Here is a 16,853-nt window from a genome sequence, read left to right as displayed (position 1 = left end):
TTATCTAGGGGTATAGTTAGCATTTTGAACCCACAGTTTTTTTGCTAAATTTATTTAAATTAGTATGTGAAGATGAAAATCTACTTTTTTTCTTAAAAAATTAGAAATGTTAAATTTTTACAAGGAATAAAGGAGAAAAAACACCCCAACATATGTAAAGCAATTTTTCCCGATTATAGTAATACCCCATTTGTGGTAATAAACTGCTGTTTGGACCCACAGCAGACCTCAGAAGAGAAGGAACACCGTTTGGATTTTGGATTTCTGATTTTGCTGGAATAGTTTTCAGTGCCGTGTCGCATTTGAAATGCACTGGAGGGACCAAAACAGTGGAAACCCCCCAAAAGTGACCCCATTTTGGACACTACACCCCTCAAGGAATTTTTCTAGGGGTATAGTTAGCATTTTGACGCCACAGTTGTTTTGCTGAATTCATTGGAATTAGTATGTAAAGGTGAAAATCTACTTTTTTTCTGAAAAAACAAAGACATTTTTAATTTTTAGAAGGATTAAAGGAGAAAAAGCACCCTAACATTTGTAAAACCATTTGTCCCGATTACAGAAATATGCCATATGTGGTAATAAACTGCTGTTTGGACCCACAGCAGGGCTTAGAAGGGAAGGAGCGCTATTTGGCATTTGGAGCTCAAATTTAGCTAAAATGGTTTGCGCGTGCCATGTCATATTTGCAAATCCCCTAAGAGGCCAAAACAGTGGAAATCCATCAAAAGTTACCCCATTTGGGAAACTAAACCACTTAAGGAATCTATCTAGGGGTATAGTGAGCATTTATACCCCACACGTCTTTCGCAGAATTTATTAAAATTAGGTCGTGAAAATGAATATCAACATTATTTCCACTAAACTGTTGAATTTTTTCAATTTCACAAAGGATAAAGGAGGAAAAAGCACCCCAGCATTTGTAAAGCAATTTCTCCCGTGTACGGCAATACCCCACATGAGGTCATAAATGTTTTTTCATTAGAAACAGCAATAGCTTTTTTATTTTTCCATCAATGGAGTGGTGTGAGGGCTTATTTTTTGCAGGACGAGATGTAGTTTTTATTGGTACCATTTTTTGGCACGTATAGCTTTTTGAGCACTTTTTATTACTTTTTTTTGGTAGAGCCAAGGTGACTAAAAAACAGCGATTTTTCAGTTTTAAATTCTTTATTTTTCACGGCGTTCACCATGCGAGTTCAATAATGGTATATTGTAATAGTTTGGACTTTTACAGACACAGCTATACCAATTTTGTATTTACATTACTTTAGAGAAAAAATGTGAAAAGGTTTTTTTTTTTGGACTTTAAATATATATATTTTTTTTTTCACTAACACTAATTGTAAAGTCCATGGCCGCGGGCCGTCGGGTTTACTCACCCCCCGATGCCCGCAGCCATGGATCCGTGAGCGCTGGTCCCTGTCTCCTTCCTAGGAGACGCCAGCGCTCACTTCCGCTCCGTCCTGCTGTGTCCCTTAGGGTGCGCGCGCTCGCGCACTGCCTTAAAGGGCCAGCGCGCGCACAAATTATTCGTCATCATCATCAACTGCCCTGATTTCCTACTCTATAAGAAGGCCCCAGGCCTTCTGATCCTTGCCTGAGCGTTGTTAGTCTATCCCAGTCTGTCTCGCAAATGGTCCCTTAGTGTTTCCCGTTCCAGCTGTTACCCGTTCCTGTATTCCGTATTGTTCTATTTCCTGTGCCTACCTGCGTTGGAGTAGTGTCTTCTGCCACGTCCAGTGTCGTCTGCCACGTCCAGTGTCATCTGCCACATCCAGTGTCTTCTGCCACGTCCAGTGTCTTCTGCCACGTCCAGTGTCTTCTGCCACGTCCATTGTCTTCTGCTTCATCGGATACTGCCCGTCACGTCTGGTGCGACCTGCCGCACCAGCCTCCATCCGTGCTGAAGCCACAGCCACCGTCCGGACTATTTCAGGTACCCAAGCGTTACTGTCTGCCATTGACTTTCGTATAGACTGTGACCTGGTCAGCTGCCTCCCCGCTACGGCGGAGCGGCCTAGTGGGTCCACATACCCTGTGTCCGTGACAGTACGCTCAGGCCATGGAACCCGCTGGCCAGCCCAAGACCGCAGTACAGAAGATTCAAACAGAGATGCAGGACCTACGCACATGTCAGGATCAACTCCTTGAGGCGGTGAATTCTATCCTGGTCTGCCTGCATCTACTCGCTGTTCCACCTCCGGTTCTTCCTCCTGAAGCTGTTGCTGTGCCACTGCCTGTTGTTCCTCCTGTTTGTTCTGGATCCACAGTTCCTCTGCCTCTTCCTCCTCGCTACGACGGTGACCCCAGAGCATGTAGAGGATTTCTCAATCAATGCACGGTGCATTTTAGGCTACGGCCTCATCTCTTCCCCTCCGAGGAGGCCAAAGTGGCGTTCATTATCTCCCTCCTCGCTGGCAAGGCCCTCGCATGGGCGAACCCAATCTTGGAGCAACAAGGACCTGTATCCGCGGACCTAGCCTTGTTCCTGCAGTCCTTTTGTGCCGTGTTCGAGGAGCCGGGTCGAACATCCTCTGCTGCAGCCACTCTGTTGACCCTCAAGCAAGAAGGCTCCACAGTAGAGGAGTATGCTATCTCCTTCCGTACCCTAGCAGCCGAGCTGGCATAGAACAATGAGGCACTGGTGGCGACCTTCTGGCAGGGACTGTCCTCTCACATCAAGGACGAACTGGCAGCCCGCGACCTTCCTTCTACCTTGGATGCCCTCATCCTGTTAGCCACCCGGATTGATATGAGAATCTGGGAGTGCTCTCAAGAGGTTCGTCAGTGGAGCCGGGTCCACAGGCCAGCACCCTCTGTCCAGAGACCGCTATTGTCCACTCCTAGTGCGCTACTTGAAGAACCCATGCAGGTAGACAGAGTCCGGTTATCTGAACAGGAGAAGCAGCGCAGACGCTCCTCTGTACTTTGTATGTATTACGGCCTCAAGGGTCATTTTGTGCGCCAATGCCCACAGAAACCGGGAAACTCCAGTACCTAGGGTTGATTGGAGAGGCAACTCTAGGTGGAACGTCTCCAAACGTTAAAACCTCTTCCAGATTATCGATTCCTGTGGCCATCGTCACCGGAGAGACATCACATCCTTCCTCCGCCTATCTTGACTCTGGAGCGGCTGCTAATTTTATCCAGCAGGATCTAGTGGATCGGTTTCGACTACCCACAGTCCGTCTGGAGAGACCCCTGGCAGTTGCCTCTGTGAATGGTCTACCTTTGCCTGATCCGATCATGCTCATCACAGAGCCGTTGATACTACGGGTCGGAGCTCTTCACTCAGAACAGATCACCTTCCTGGTACTACCCAAGGCTATCAATCCTATCCTGCTGGGTCTGCCATGGCTCCGTCTGCACGCCCCGACACTTGACTGGAATTCTGGAGAGGTTCTTCAATGGGGTTCCAGATGCCATAGCCATTGCCTGTCACAAGTCCGTCCTGTTGTGCCCCCTCTGCCTCAGTCACTTTCCGGCCTACCATCTCAATATGCCAGTTTTGCAGATGTCTTTTGCAAACGAGAGGCTGAGACGTTGCCTCCACATCGGAATTATGACTGTCCCATTGAACTGGTTCTCAATGCTTCTTTTCCCTGTGGACGAGTATATCCTCTCTCCTTGCCAGAGACTTTATCGATGTCAGCCTATATCAAAGAGAACTTGGAAAGGAGTTTTATTCGAAAGTCTTCCTCCCCGAAAGGGGCAGGCTTCTTCTTCGTTAAAAAGAGAGATGGATCTCTTCGACCCTGCATTGACTACCGTGGTCTCAATCAGATCACGGTCAAGAACAAATACCCGTTGCCACTTATTTCCGAGCTGCTTGATCGCATACGAGGAGCCAAAATTTTTTCTAAGCTAGATCTGCGGGGGGCCTATAATCTAATCCGGATTCGCCAGGGTGACGAATGGAAGACGGCATTTAACACCCGCGATGGGCACTACGAATACCTAGTGATGCCCTTCGGACTGTGTAACGCTCCCGCAGTATTTCAGGAGTTCGTTAATGAAATCTTCCGAGATCTCCTCTATATGTGCGTTGTAGTTTATCTCTATGATATTTTAATTTTCTCCCCAGATCTGATGACCCATCGGAGGCATGTTCGTCAAGTTCTTCTGCGACTAAGAGAGAATCGCTTGTATGCCAAATTAGAAAAGTGCACCTTTGAAAAGAGGTCTTTGCCCTTCCTGGGCTACGTCATCTCGGATCAAGGCCTTAAGATGGACCCTGAGAAACTAAAGTCCGTCCTGGAATGGCCACGTCCTCAAGGCCTAAGGGCCATACAACGGTTCCTGGGATTCGCCAATTTCTACCGGGAGTTTATTCTGAACTTTTCTTCTCTGACGGCTCCCATTTCTACCCTTACCAAGAAGGGTGTGAACGCCAAGGTGTGGACTCCAGAGGCAGAGTCCGCATTCATTAGCCTCAAGAAAGCCTTCACTTCAGCTTCAATCCTCCATCACCCTGACGTATCTCGGCAGTTCTCACTAGAAGTGGACGCTTCCTCTGTTCGTGCAGGTGCACTTCTGTTCCAGAGGAGCTCCAAAGGAAAGGCAGTAGTATGTTGGTACTACTCAAGACTGTTTTCTTCTGCTGAGCGCAATTATTCCATTGGAGATCGGGAGCTACTGGCTATCAAATTGGCCCTGGAGGAGTGGAGACATCTTCTAAAAGGTGCAGCTCACCCCATCCTGATCTTCACCGACCACAAGAACCTCACCTACCTTCAGTCCGCTCAAAGGCTGAATCCTCGTCAAGCCATGTGGTCGCTGTTCTTCACCCGTTTTCAATTTCTGCTCCACTACCGTCCCGCTGACAAGAATGTAAGGGCCGATGCCCTGTCCAGATCATTTGAGACGGAAGACACGGTGGAGTCCCTTCAGACTATCATAGACCCATCCTGCGTTGTTACCGCCAATCCTCTGCAGCTTAGAAATATCCCTCCGGGGAGAACTTTTGTTCGGTTGGCAGACAGAAAAATAATTCTCCGCTGGGGACACAGTTCTAGATTAGCTGGGCACGCTGGTGTCCGTAAAACCCAAGACCTGATTGCTCGTCACTTTTGGTGGCCCACGCTACCTAAAGATGTTCTGGACTTTGTCTCTGCTTGCACGGTGTGTGCCTCTAACAAAGTGGCTCACTCCAAGCCTTCCGGCCTGCTTCAACCTCTGCCTGTACCCAGTGCCCCCTGGCAGCACATCGCAATGGACTTCGTCACAGACCTTCCTCTCTCAGCAGGATGCAACACCATCTCGGTGGTGGTGGACCGGTTCTCTAAGATTGCACATTTTATCCCGCTGACCGGCCTACATTCTGCTCCCCGACTGGCGAGTTTCTTCATTCAGCACATCTTTCGCTTGCATGGCTTGCCTCTTCACATTGTCTCCTACCGGGGGGGGGGGGGGTTCAGTTTATCTCTAAGTTCTGGAGAGCCCTCTGTAAACTCCTGGATGTGAGTTTGGACTTTTCCTCTGCCTATCACCCCCAATCCAATGGGCAAGTTGAGAGGATCAACCAGATCATGGAAAATTATCTCCGCCACTTCATCTCTTCACAGCACGATAACTGGGTACAGCTTCTTCCATGTGCCGAGTTTTCATATAACAACCACACAAGTGAGTCCACCACTTCCACTCCGTTTCACATCGTGTACAGTCAACATCCCAGAGTCCCTCTTCCTGTGTCGACTTAATCTCAGGTTCCCGCTGCTGACTCTGCATATGGGGACTTCCTGCAAATCTGGCAACAGACCCGGTCCTCTATTTTGCTGGCAGTAGATCGCATGAAGTGAAAGGCAGATACTAAGAGAAGACAGCCGCCTCAGTTTCTTCCGGGGACTAAAGTCTGGCTGTCCTCTCGGAACATTCGCTTGAAGGTACCCTCATACAAGTTCGCTCCCAGGTTCCTTGGTCCTTTCGAGATTCTGCTACAAATCAACCCTGTCTTCTATAAACTGCGGCTGCCTCCTACCCTCAGAATCCCTAACTCCTTCCATGTGTCCCTCCAGAAACCAGTGGTCCTGAACCGCTACAGCAAGACTTCTAGTTCCACAGTTGCTCCCAGCGGCCCTTCTGATGTATTCGAGGTAAAGGAGATCCTGGACTGCAAGAGGGTAGGAGGAAGGACTTTCTATTTGGTGGACTGGAAAGGGTTTGGTCCTGAGGAGAAGTCCTGGGAGCCAGAAGAGAACCTCAGTGCTCCTGCTCTCATTAAAAAGTTCCTCTCCCGCTCTGGTCCCAAGAAGAGGGGGCGTAAGAGGGGGGATACTGTAACGTCCATGGCCGCGGGCCGTCGGGTTTACTCACCCCCCAACGCCCGCAGCCATGGATCCGTGAGCGCTGGTCCCTGTCTCCTTCCTAGGAGACGCCAGCACTCACTTCCGCTCCGTTCTGCTGTGTCCCTTAGGGTGCGCGCGCTCGCTCGCGCACGGCCTTAAAGGGCCAGCGCGCGCACAAATTATTCGGCATCATCATCAACTGCCCTGATTTCCTGTTCTATAAGAAGGCCCCAGGCCTTCTGATCCTTGCCTGAGCGTTGTTAGTCTATCCCAGTCTGTCTTGCAAATGGTCCGTTAGTGTTTCCCGTTCCAGCTGTTACCCGTGCCCTGTTACCCGTTCCTGTATTCCGTATTGTTCTAGTTCCTGTGCCTACCTGCGTTGGAGTAGTGTCTTCTGCCACATCCAGTGTCGTCTGCCACGTTGACTTTCGTATAAACTGTGACCTGGTCAGCTGACTCCCCGCTACGGCGGAGCGGCCTAGTGGGTCCACAAACCCTGTGTCCGTGACACTAATGTATTGCAGTATATTGTCATTTTTACAGGCTCCTGTAACAGCGCGATCGCTGTTCCTGTCCGTTAGTCCCGAGTGTCAGCTGTAATACACAGCTGACACCCACAGCATATGGCGCGAGCTCAGCGCGTGAGCTCGCTCCATACATCACCCCCCACACCTCGACATGCTATTAAGTAGTGGTGCGCAAAGGGGTTAATGCGCAGCGTCTGGGGCAGAGTGAAAATTACAGTTTTCCACTGATATGCCATTTTAGTACACTATATGTTATGCTCAGTTTGTGCCACTGAAGACAAATACCTCATAAAATATTAACCGGGTTCTCCCAGGTATGGCGATCCATATCTGTGGACGTAAACTGCTGTTTGGGCACACTGCAGGGCTCAGAAGGGAGGGAGAGGCATTTGGCTTTTGGAGCGCAGATTTAGGTTGGTAGTAGTTCTGTTTGGCTTTCTGCTGGTATTTCGATTTATAATGACGGGGCATATGTAAGCTGTGCGGAGAACATCAGGGTATAATAAGAGGATATAATAATGGGATAAATAAATAATAATTCGCAGATGTGTGGCCAGTGTCGCACTGATAAATGGTGCCCGATCCTATCCGCTTTTGGACACTCTGCACATTTTGCATCGCCATATTCTGAGAGCCAGAACTTCTTTATTTTTTCTCCAACGTTGCTCTGTGAGGGCTTATTTGTTGCGGGACAATCTGTAGTTTTCATTGGTACCATTTTGGGTTACATGCAATTTTTTGATCACTTCTTATTGAATTTTTAGGCAAGCAAGGTGACCAAAATCCATCAATTCTGACAATGTTTTTTATTCTTGTTTTTTTTATGCCGTTCACCCAAGGCTATAAATTATCATTTTACTTTATTCTGCGGATCAGTAAGATTACGGCGATACCATATGTATTTTGTTTTTTTATGTTTTGCAGCGTTTGCGCAATAAAATCACTTATTTATAAAATAAATTATTTTCTGTGTCACCATATTCTGAGAGTCATAACTTTTTTCTTTTTCAGTCAAAAAAGCTGTGTAAGGGCTTGTTTTTTGCAGGACGGATTGTAAATTTTATTTGTATCTTTTTGGCGGAAAAAATAATATTATAGTTTTATAGTTGGGGTCGTTACGAGCGCGGTGATACCAAATATGTGTACTTTTTTTAACATGTTAATTTTTTTCCTATAGTAAAAAAACTTATTATAGGGAAAAAAAAAAAATCATTTTTGGTTTATGTAACTTTTATTTTTACACTTTTAAAAAACATTTGTATTATCTTTTTTTTAACTTTTTTTACTTGTCCCACTAGGGGACATTTAGACTTGCAGCTCTGATCGCTGCTGGAATACATTACACTACCTACGTAGTGTAATGTATTCTAACTGTCATTGTGACGTGACAGTCACTCTGACAGGAAGCCTATGAGGAGCCAGCCTCCGGCTGGTCCTCATAGGCTTACGTACATGGCAGCCCGGAGGCCATTGTCTGGCCGACGGTTGCCGGGACAAGGATCGACAGCCCCCGCAAATGCATGTGGGGGCTGCCGATCTGCTCTAAACCTCTCAAATGCAGCGATCGCAATCGACCGCCGCATTTAAGGGGTTAATTGCCGAAACCAGCGGCGATGGGCCGCTAATTGGCAACACGGAGAGCAGGGCGGACATTCTGCACAGTTAACCGCTGCAGCGGTGTAGCGCCACGCGTCGGTTAACTGTTAAAGCGCAGACGGAACTGCATGCCAAGTGCACGAAGTTATTGCTCACCTGGACGTGCATTTACGCCAAAGTGCGGGAAGGGGTTAATGTTGATATTAAAGTTTTCCACCCTGTTTTTTATGGTAAGTGTGGCCTGGGATATTTTTTTGTCAATAAGATGAGTATATTGTGTATAAATAGGACCCGATGATCCCTACATATAGTCAAACTACCATCACTATAAATATAAGGATTATTGTTAAAACTTGGATGTAAGTTAATGACCGCCTGAAGTCTGGAAAACATGGACATCCCTAATGCTGAGTTTCCTTCCTTGAAATGCTTTGCCGGACCTTTACTGCAGTTGCCTTCAGAATTTACTTCAAAATTGGGATAATGTATGAATCACTATATTTGGGGGACACTGTGTCTGTCACCATATTTGGGGACACAGTGATTGACATTATATCTGGTGGCACTGTGACTGTATATTTGGGACAATGTAGCTGTCAATGTGCAGTATCTGGGGACACTGTGGCTATTACTGTATTTTGAGACACTGTGCATGTCGCTGAATTTGGGGACTCCTGTGGCTGTCGGTATATTTAGGGACACTGCAGCTGTATTTGGGGATCTATTATAGTTTATAACCCCCACCCCTCCCTGCTGGTATCTCTAAGGGTATGTTCACACGGCTTAGCAAAATACGCCTGACATTACGGGGCTGTTTTCAGGTGAAAACAGCTCCTGAATTTCAGATGTTTTTGCAAGTACTCGCGTTTTTCGCGGCATCTTTTACGGACGTTATTGGAGCTGTTTTTCAATGGAGTCAATGAAAAACGGCTCTAAAAACGTCCCAAGAAGTGACATGCACTTCTTTTTCGCGGGTGTATTTTTATTGACAGCGACACGTACAATTACACCTCATGGGAACAGAACATCGTAAAACCCATTGAAAGCAATGGGCAGATGTTTGTAGGAGTAATGGAGCCGTTTTTTTCAGGCATAATTCGAGGCGTAAAACGCGTAATGGAGCCGTTTTTTACGTCTGAAAACAGTGCCTGTGAACATACCCTAACACTGAAAGAAAGGAGGGGAGAACAGATGATGTCAGCCCTGAGTGTGCAGTGAGCCGTCAGATCTATGACAGAAGCAGCAGCACAGCCAGCTGTAGCGCCCGCGGCCGCAAACCGCCAGCCTTCCCCTCTTACCAGCGGATGTGACCGTAGGACTGTGTCTCTTCACCGGCGTCCCCCTTCCCAGGGATGCCAGCATGCTGTGCTTTCTGATTTCTCTCCCCGGCTGTCCTATAGGGTGCGCGCACGCGCCCGTGCCAAGCCTTAAAGGGCCAGCATGCGCACAAGTAAAATTATATCCAACCTATCCCTAAGCACCCCGGCCTTTAAAAGGAGCCCTGCCCCTTTCCTCAGTGCCTGGGCAATGTTGTGTCTTCCCAGTGTTTGTCATGCAAATGGTTCCCTAGCTGTATCCAATATCCAGTATCTGAGTCCAGTGCCCGTTCAAGTCCATTATCTGAGACTTCTTTGTTCAAGTCAAGTGTCCTAGAGGACTTCACCATCTGTGTCCGGTGTTTTTGCCAAGTCCATTTTCCGAGGTGACTTCTGTGTTCAAGTCCATTGTCCGAGACGACATCTGTGTTCAAGTCCAGTATCCGAGAGAAGTCTGGCACAATCCAGCTTCCGATAGTCCGGCACAAGCCAGCTCCTGATAGTCCAGCACCAGCTTGCTTCTGATTATCTGGCACAAGCTTAGAAACCCAGGTACTTTCTCCCTAGTGACTGTCATTGACATTTTGTTTGACCAGAGGCAGAGCGGCCCACTGGGGCACATACCCCATAGCCTCGACACCAGCTATGTACAGGAATTGCACAGACTCTAGAGCAACAAAATGCTGGAACATTTTTAATAAAGACTATTTAGAAAGTTGTTTCATTTTACATTTAGGGAGCAAAGGAACAAGAAAAAAAGCTCACCCATGAACCTTACAACCAATAAATACATTTCTTCATTGATTTGTAAATGTCTTTTTTTCCTCTAGACTTCGGCTGATGCCTCTCCTGAATGTCGATGATGAGCGGACGTCCCTCATGTAGTGTCAGTACATTCTCCAGTGCAATCAGAAGAGAGGACATTATCCCATCACACAGACCACCATATGTCGCTTTCATACATGACCTGCCTAGGTAGAGTCGTGTGTTAACCTTAAACCATACTATCCCCCATCCCCATTTAGTAACGACACATGACACCGAGGTTGGATGTGAAATGGCCACAGCAGCCGTTTATTAATTTCACAGTTTTATAAAAACAATTTAAATCCGAAACATTCGGATAACTAGTTAGGAATCCACCAGAGAATTCCTCCTAATAATTCCCATGACCCAACATGGGTCATAACATTAACCCGAGCAGAGGAAGTCCTTGAAGCCCCCTCAGATAGTCCTTTTTAAAGAACACACCGAATTAGCCATCTGCAAACCACCAATTACCTCCAGCCGTAAACCAGCTCGGAAGCACCGTTCACCTCTGCAGATGGCTCCAACCACTAGAAGTCCACTTCAAGGGGATAACACCCGATGAAGCCCTCAAGTGATATACCGACCACTAGAAGTCCACTTCAAGGGGATAACACCCGATGAAGCCCTCAAGTGATATACCGACCACTAGAAGTCCACTTCAAAGGGATAACACCCGATGAAGCCTTCAAGTGATATACCTTCTACCAGAAGACCACTTCAAAGGGATACCACCCGATGAAGTCTTCAACCATGTACCTTTTTTGGGGGACGCATACCCCCGATGCGACCCCCCCACCATTTTGTACTGACTGGCCTCAAGGACTCCCCCCGCCAGCTGCCATGACAACAGAACCTACTCCGGAAAAAAGAAAAACATGTTAAATAAGCACACAAAATAAAAACACAACGCTCATAGCCAGACGTACATAAGACCTAAAGAGTAACAAAACAAGGGTGGGAGGGTGGGAGCTTTGCTTACTGTGTGTTACTCCTCCCGCTGCTTCCGGCTCAATGCCGAGAAACAGCGGGAAGCGCAGTAACGGCCCCCCCGCCCCCCTTAACTCCTCCCCGTCCCTCCTTCAGCTCCTTCAACTTTCCCTGACCTCGTAACATTAACCCTTTCCCTACCAGGACGGTCATGTCGGCTTCCCTTAAGCCTGCAGCTGCGTCCAGCCTCTTCTTGACCTGCCTAGGTAGAGTCGTGTGTTAACCTTAAACCATACTATCCCCCATCCCCATTTAGTAACGACACATGACACCGAGGTTGGATGTGAAATGGCCACAGCAGCCGTTTATTAATTTCACAGTTTTATAAAAACAATTTAAATCCGAAACATTCGGATAACTAGTTAGGAATCCACCAGAGAATTCCTCCTAATAATTCCCATGACCCAACATGGGTCATAACATTAACCCGAGCAGAGGAAGTCCTTGAAGCCCCCTCAGATAGTCCTTTTTAAAGAACACACCGAATTAGCCATCTGCAAACCACCAATTACCTCCAGCCGTAAACCAGCTCGGAAGCACCGTTCACCTCTGCAGATGGCTCCAACCACTAGAAGTCCACTTCAAGGGGATAACACCCGATGAAGCCCTCAAGTGATATACCGACCACTAGAAGTCCACTTCAAGGGGATAACACCCGATGAAGCCCTCAAGTGATATACCGACCACTAGAAGTCCACTTCAAAGGGATAACACCCGATGAAGCCTTCAAGTGATATACCTTCTACCAGAAGACCACTTCAAAGGGATACCACCCGATGAAGTCTTCAACCATGTACCTTTTTTGGGGGACGCATACCCCCGATGCGACCCCCCCACCATTTTGTACTGACTGGCCTCAAGGACTCCCCCCGCCACAGCGAAACAGGCCTTGACCACCTTAAGCCTGTGAGTTCCTCCACACCACCACCGCCCTTTCTATTCCTTCTGCTATCGCCAAGCTCCAAAGATCAATGCCAACCTCGGTCAGATGAACCCCGTCACTCCTCCAGAAATTCCCCACTCCTGACTCCAAATCCCTATGCCTCACGCAAATGCCCCCGTTTTTTGCCACAAAACGGGACACCGCCCGATTAACTTTAATGCGAGCCTTATTGACTCTCTCCACAGATCTAGCTAACCGCCAATGCTTTCTTGGGACTATGTCCGACCACACTATCACCAACTTGGGATAAGATACCCACAAACACAACATATCATGTTTGATATCCCGCACCAACTCACGAAAGGGGCGGACTCCTAAGTCATTCCCACCCACGTGCAACACTAAGACCTCCGGAACCCTATCAAGCCGAGCATATGTCTGGAATTCCGCCAACACCCTGCTCTACGACATACCTCTAAAACCCAGCCAATGCACAACCGCATCCTGTCGCGGAATGCGCAACTGGCGACCATTCGGGCGGACGTCCGCCCTCAAAGCCCCCCAGTGCACGTAAGAATGACCCATCAACCACACCAAACACGGAGGCGAATCTGAAACGGAAAAACAATTAGGCACCACCATATAACATTTGTAAAGCGTTAACAGCAAAATTCATAACATATGGGGGCGGACATAGGACTTAAACCTGTTGGACTCCCAACGACCAATACGCCTCACCCCCTCATCATCCAACCCCCAGCGCCCCGCTTCTGTTGCTGCGCCAATCCTGAAGGAATGAGATGAATATGAGCCTGCCGCGACACCAACCGCCGTCAAACATTTTTTAAATACAGCTCCAAACTGAAACCTGGACAAAAACGACCCGTCCACATGACGTAACAAAGGCAAATCTGGAGACCCCCTGTTTGGCGTAAAACCCCGCATGCACTCTACTGGGCACATAACCGACCCCGGGGCGCAACCCCTTCAAAGCCTGCGATACCAGAAATTCCTTCGATACATCCTGAAAGCCCCGCAACTTAAACCCAAACGCCACCGCAGATATGAACCGGTTCACCTTCGCCACTGAAAACCCCGCCTCCCAGGCGTCCCCTAACCAGTACAAAAGTACCACCAACCTGTCTCTATCCGTATTGACGTCACCCAACTCTCTTACCCACTCCTCCCACTGCCTCCAACAAGCAGCATAAGCACTCCACGTCGTGCGCGCCAAAGACCTTTGTACCAATTGTTCTACGGGACCGAGACCAGATCCCAAAGATGCTGCGGACAAGCCAAACCGAGACGTTCCGCTCCCGGTGCCAATTGCCGAAACCGGTCCCACTGCGAGCGAGAAAGAGCATCAGCGATACAATTCCGTACACCCGGGACATGCACCGCCACCACCCACGCGTTCAACGACAAACATACCAACACTAAATGTCGCAACAATTGAACTACCGGAGGAAAGGACGCCGTGATGTTATTAATGGCAAGCACCACCCCCATGTTGTCGCAGTAAAAAAAAACGGACCTTCTTATCCCTGAGCCAGTCCCCCCAAATGGTAGCCGCCACCACGATGGGAAACAGCTCGAGCAGGGCCAGATTCCGCGTGAGTCCACTGGACACCCAGCTAGCCGGCCATTGACCTGCGCACCACGGACCTCCCCCGTAAGCTCCAAAACCACCCGCCCCAGCCGCATCCGTGAAAATATTCAAAACACTCGTATCCTGTGCTGGGGCCATCCATAGCGAGCGACCATTGAACTGGCCCAAGAAGTCATTCCAAACCTGAAGATCAGCACGGTACTCCTCCTTGAGCCGCACAAAATGATGCGGCGCACGCACTCCCACCGTTGCCGCCGCCAACCTCCTACCAAACACCCTCCCCATCGGCATAATCCGGCAGGCGAAATTCAACTTCCCCAGCAGCGACTGAAGCTCCCTCAGCGTCATTTTCTTCATTCTACAAGCCCGTTGAACCTCCAGCCTCAAAGCACCCAACTTATCCGCCGGGAGACGACACTCCATTGCCACCGAGTCTATTTCGATTCCCAAAAACAAATCGTCGCTACCGGGCCCTCCGTTTTTTCCGGCGCCAAAGGAATCCCAAAATCCCTCGCCACCTTCTGTAGAGCATGAAGCAAATTACCGCAAACCGGCGAACCCCCCCGGGCCAACGCATAACAAATCATCTAAGTAATGGATCAACGAGTCGACCCCGGATACTCCCCTCTTTACCCACTCCACGAAGCTACTAAACGCCTCGAAGTATGCACAAGAAAGGGAACACCCCATCGGAAGGCACTGATCCACGTAAAAGGCCCCATTCCAAAAACAACCCAACAGCCGTTGGCTTTCTGTATGGACCGGCAACAACCTGAACGCCGCCTCGATGTCAGTTTTTGCTAGCAGCGCCCCAGGACCCGCAGCCCGCACTAACCCCACCGCCTTATCGAATGAGGTATAAACTACGGAGCACAACTCGTGATCAATCCCGTCATTTACCGACGAACCTTTGGGATACGATAACTGTTGAATCAAACGAAACTTTCCGGGCTCGCGTTTAGGGACAATACCCAAAGGGGACACAACTAAATCTTTCACCGGCGACTCCACAAATGGCCCCGACATGCGCCCCAACGAAACTTCTTTTAACAACTTTTCCGACACGACTTCCGCATGCAAGTAAGCCGATTTTAAATTTCTCCGCGTAACCGGAACCTCATAAGGAGGCGGAGGAATAACAAAACCAACACTAAACCCTTCATAAAGCAACCTAGCTGCCGCCCTATCCGGATACTCATTTAGATAAAGGGCCATCCTTTCCACCCTCACCGGCGACACCCCCTTGACCAGCCCCGTGCTGGTTCCCGGACCTCTTTTTTCGCAGACATTTTGCCGCCCCGTGTGATGCACCATTACACTCGGAGCACACGTGCTTGAACTTGCACGTGGCCCCAAACTTGCACTGGCCTTCATTGAATTGCCAGCAAAACCCCGCCTTTCCCCCGCCGCTTGGTCCACTCTGACTAGACTGGCCTCCCTGGCCACCGCTCCCGGGAAAGGGCTGCCTAACCGGAGCCGTAACCCGCAACCAGAGAGCAATATCCTTCTGGTCCCACCGAATCGCCGGCCGAACCGCCTTCCGCTGACGGAATTGCTCATCATATCGCAGCCACGCCTGACCCCCATACGCCCTATGAGCCTCCCCAATCGCATCAAAATAACAAAATAACGCCGAACAATTTTCCGGCGCCTTTTCCCCTATCACACTAGCCAATATGGCGAACGCCTGCGACCAATTAACGAACGTCTGCGGGATAAGCCTATACCGCCGCCGTTCCTCCTCGTCCTTTTTACTCTCATCCCGCTTGCTCTTATCCAAATTGAATTTAGCCAGCGGCAAGAGAGAAAAAATTTCAACGTATTCATCTTTCCAGATCCGATCACGCACCTCCTGCTTTAAATGCGCCCCCAACGGACCCTCAAAACAAACATACACCTCCCCCCGAGCACGATCGTCCATGCGCACTCGATCGCCGTCCTTCTGTGCCTCAGTCTGCACCGACACCGCGACCGCCTCTCTAACCGCCACCACAGGACGCGCCTGCAACGATCCCACGTCCCTGGGGCCTTCCCAAACTACCGCAGGGGACACTTCCGTTACTACCGGCGCCGCGGCCCTATCAAGGCGCCCCACCAGCTCCCGTAAGCAACCCATTAAATCTGCCAAACCCGCTCCGTCGCGTCCGCCCGCGCCACTACCGGCCCCCGATGCTATGCTAGCAGCCCCCCCGCCGACACCCGACATAAAAATCGCTGGATAAGACAATAATGGAGTTATACACTCACCGGGCTGCACAGGCGCTGTGTTCCCGTCAGCCGGACCATCCTGACCTCGACGATAGACGTCCAGTTCACCTTCCTCCAGTTCTTCTCTCGCCGACGACTGTCCCTCCCAACGACATCTTCGGAAAGGGGATGAGGACGCGCTGACCGATGGGCCGGCAACCTGCCGCCCGACCGCCGGGACCCAGACTTCCGACCGGACCTGTTGCCTCGACGTCGCTGCAGATCTAGTCGTCCGTCTAGACGATCCTGACGAAGCCTGCCCCCTGGCCGGAACATCACCATGCGGGGCGGCCGTACCTTGCTCTCGACATCTTCCATCTGATGGGGGAGGGGTGACAGGGAGCCCAGCCTGCGACTCCCTGCTTACCGCCGGACCCCGTCGCGGCCTGGGATTCCTGCCAGGACGCAGGGCCTGGGAAGGGGCGGTCCTCCCAGCTGCCTGGCCTGCAGCGTCCGGGATCGGGCTCCCTCTGCGACGCCGTGTCCGCGGGACTACCTCCGGACTAAGGCGCTCTGGAGGTCGGGACCGCCGAGAGGGACGGGTCGACACAGCCTGCATCGCCGTCACCCCTGCCACCGCTCTCTGCCTGC

This window comes from Rhinoderma darwinii, chromosome 4 (genome assembly GCF_050947455.1).
Source record: "Rhinoderma darwinii isolate aRhiDar2 chromosome 4, aRhiDar2.hap1, whole genome shotgun sequence".
Classification (NCBI taxonomy): domain Eukaryota; kingdom Metazoa; phylum Chordata; class Amphibia; order Anura; family Rhinodermatidae; genus Rhinoderma; species Rhinoderma darwinii.
This window is presented reverse-complemented; position numbering follows the sequence as displayed.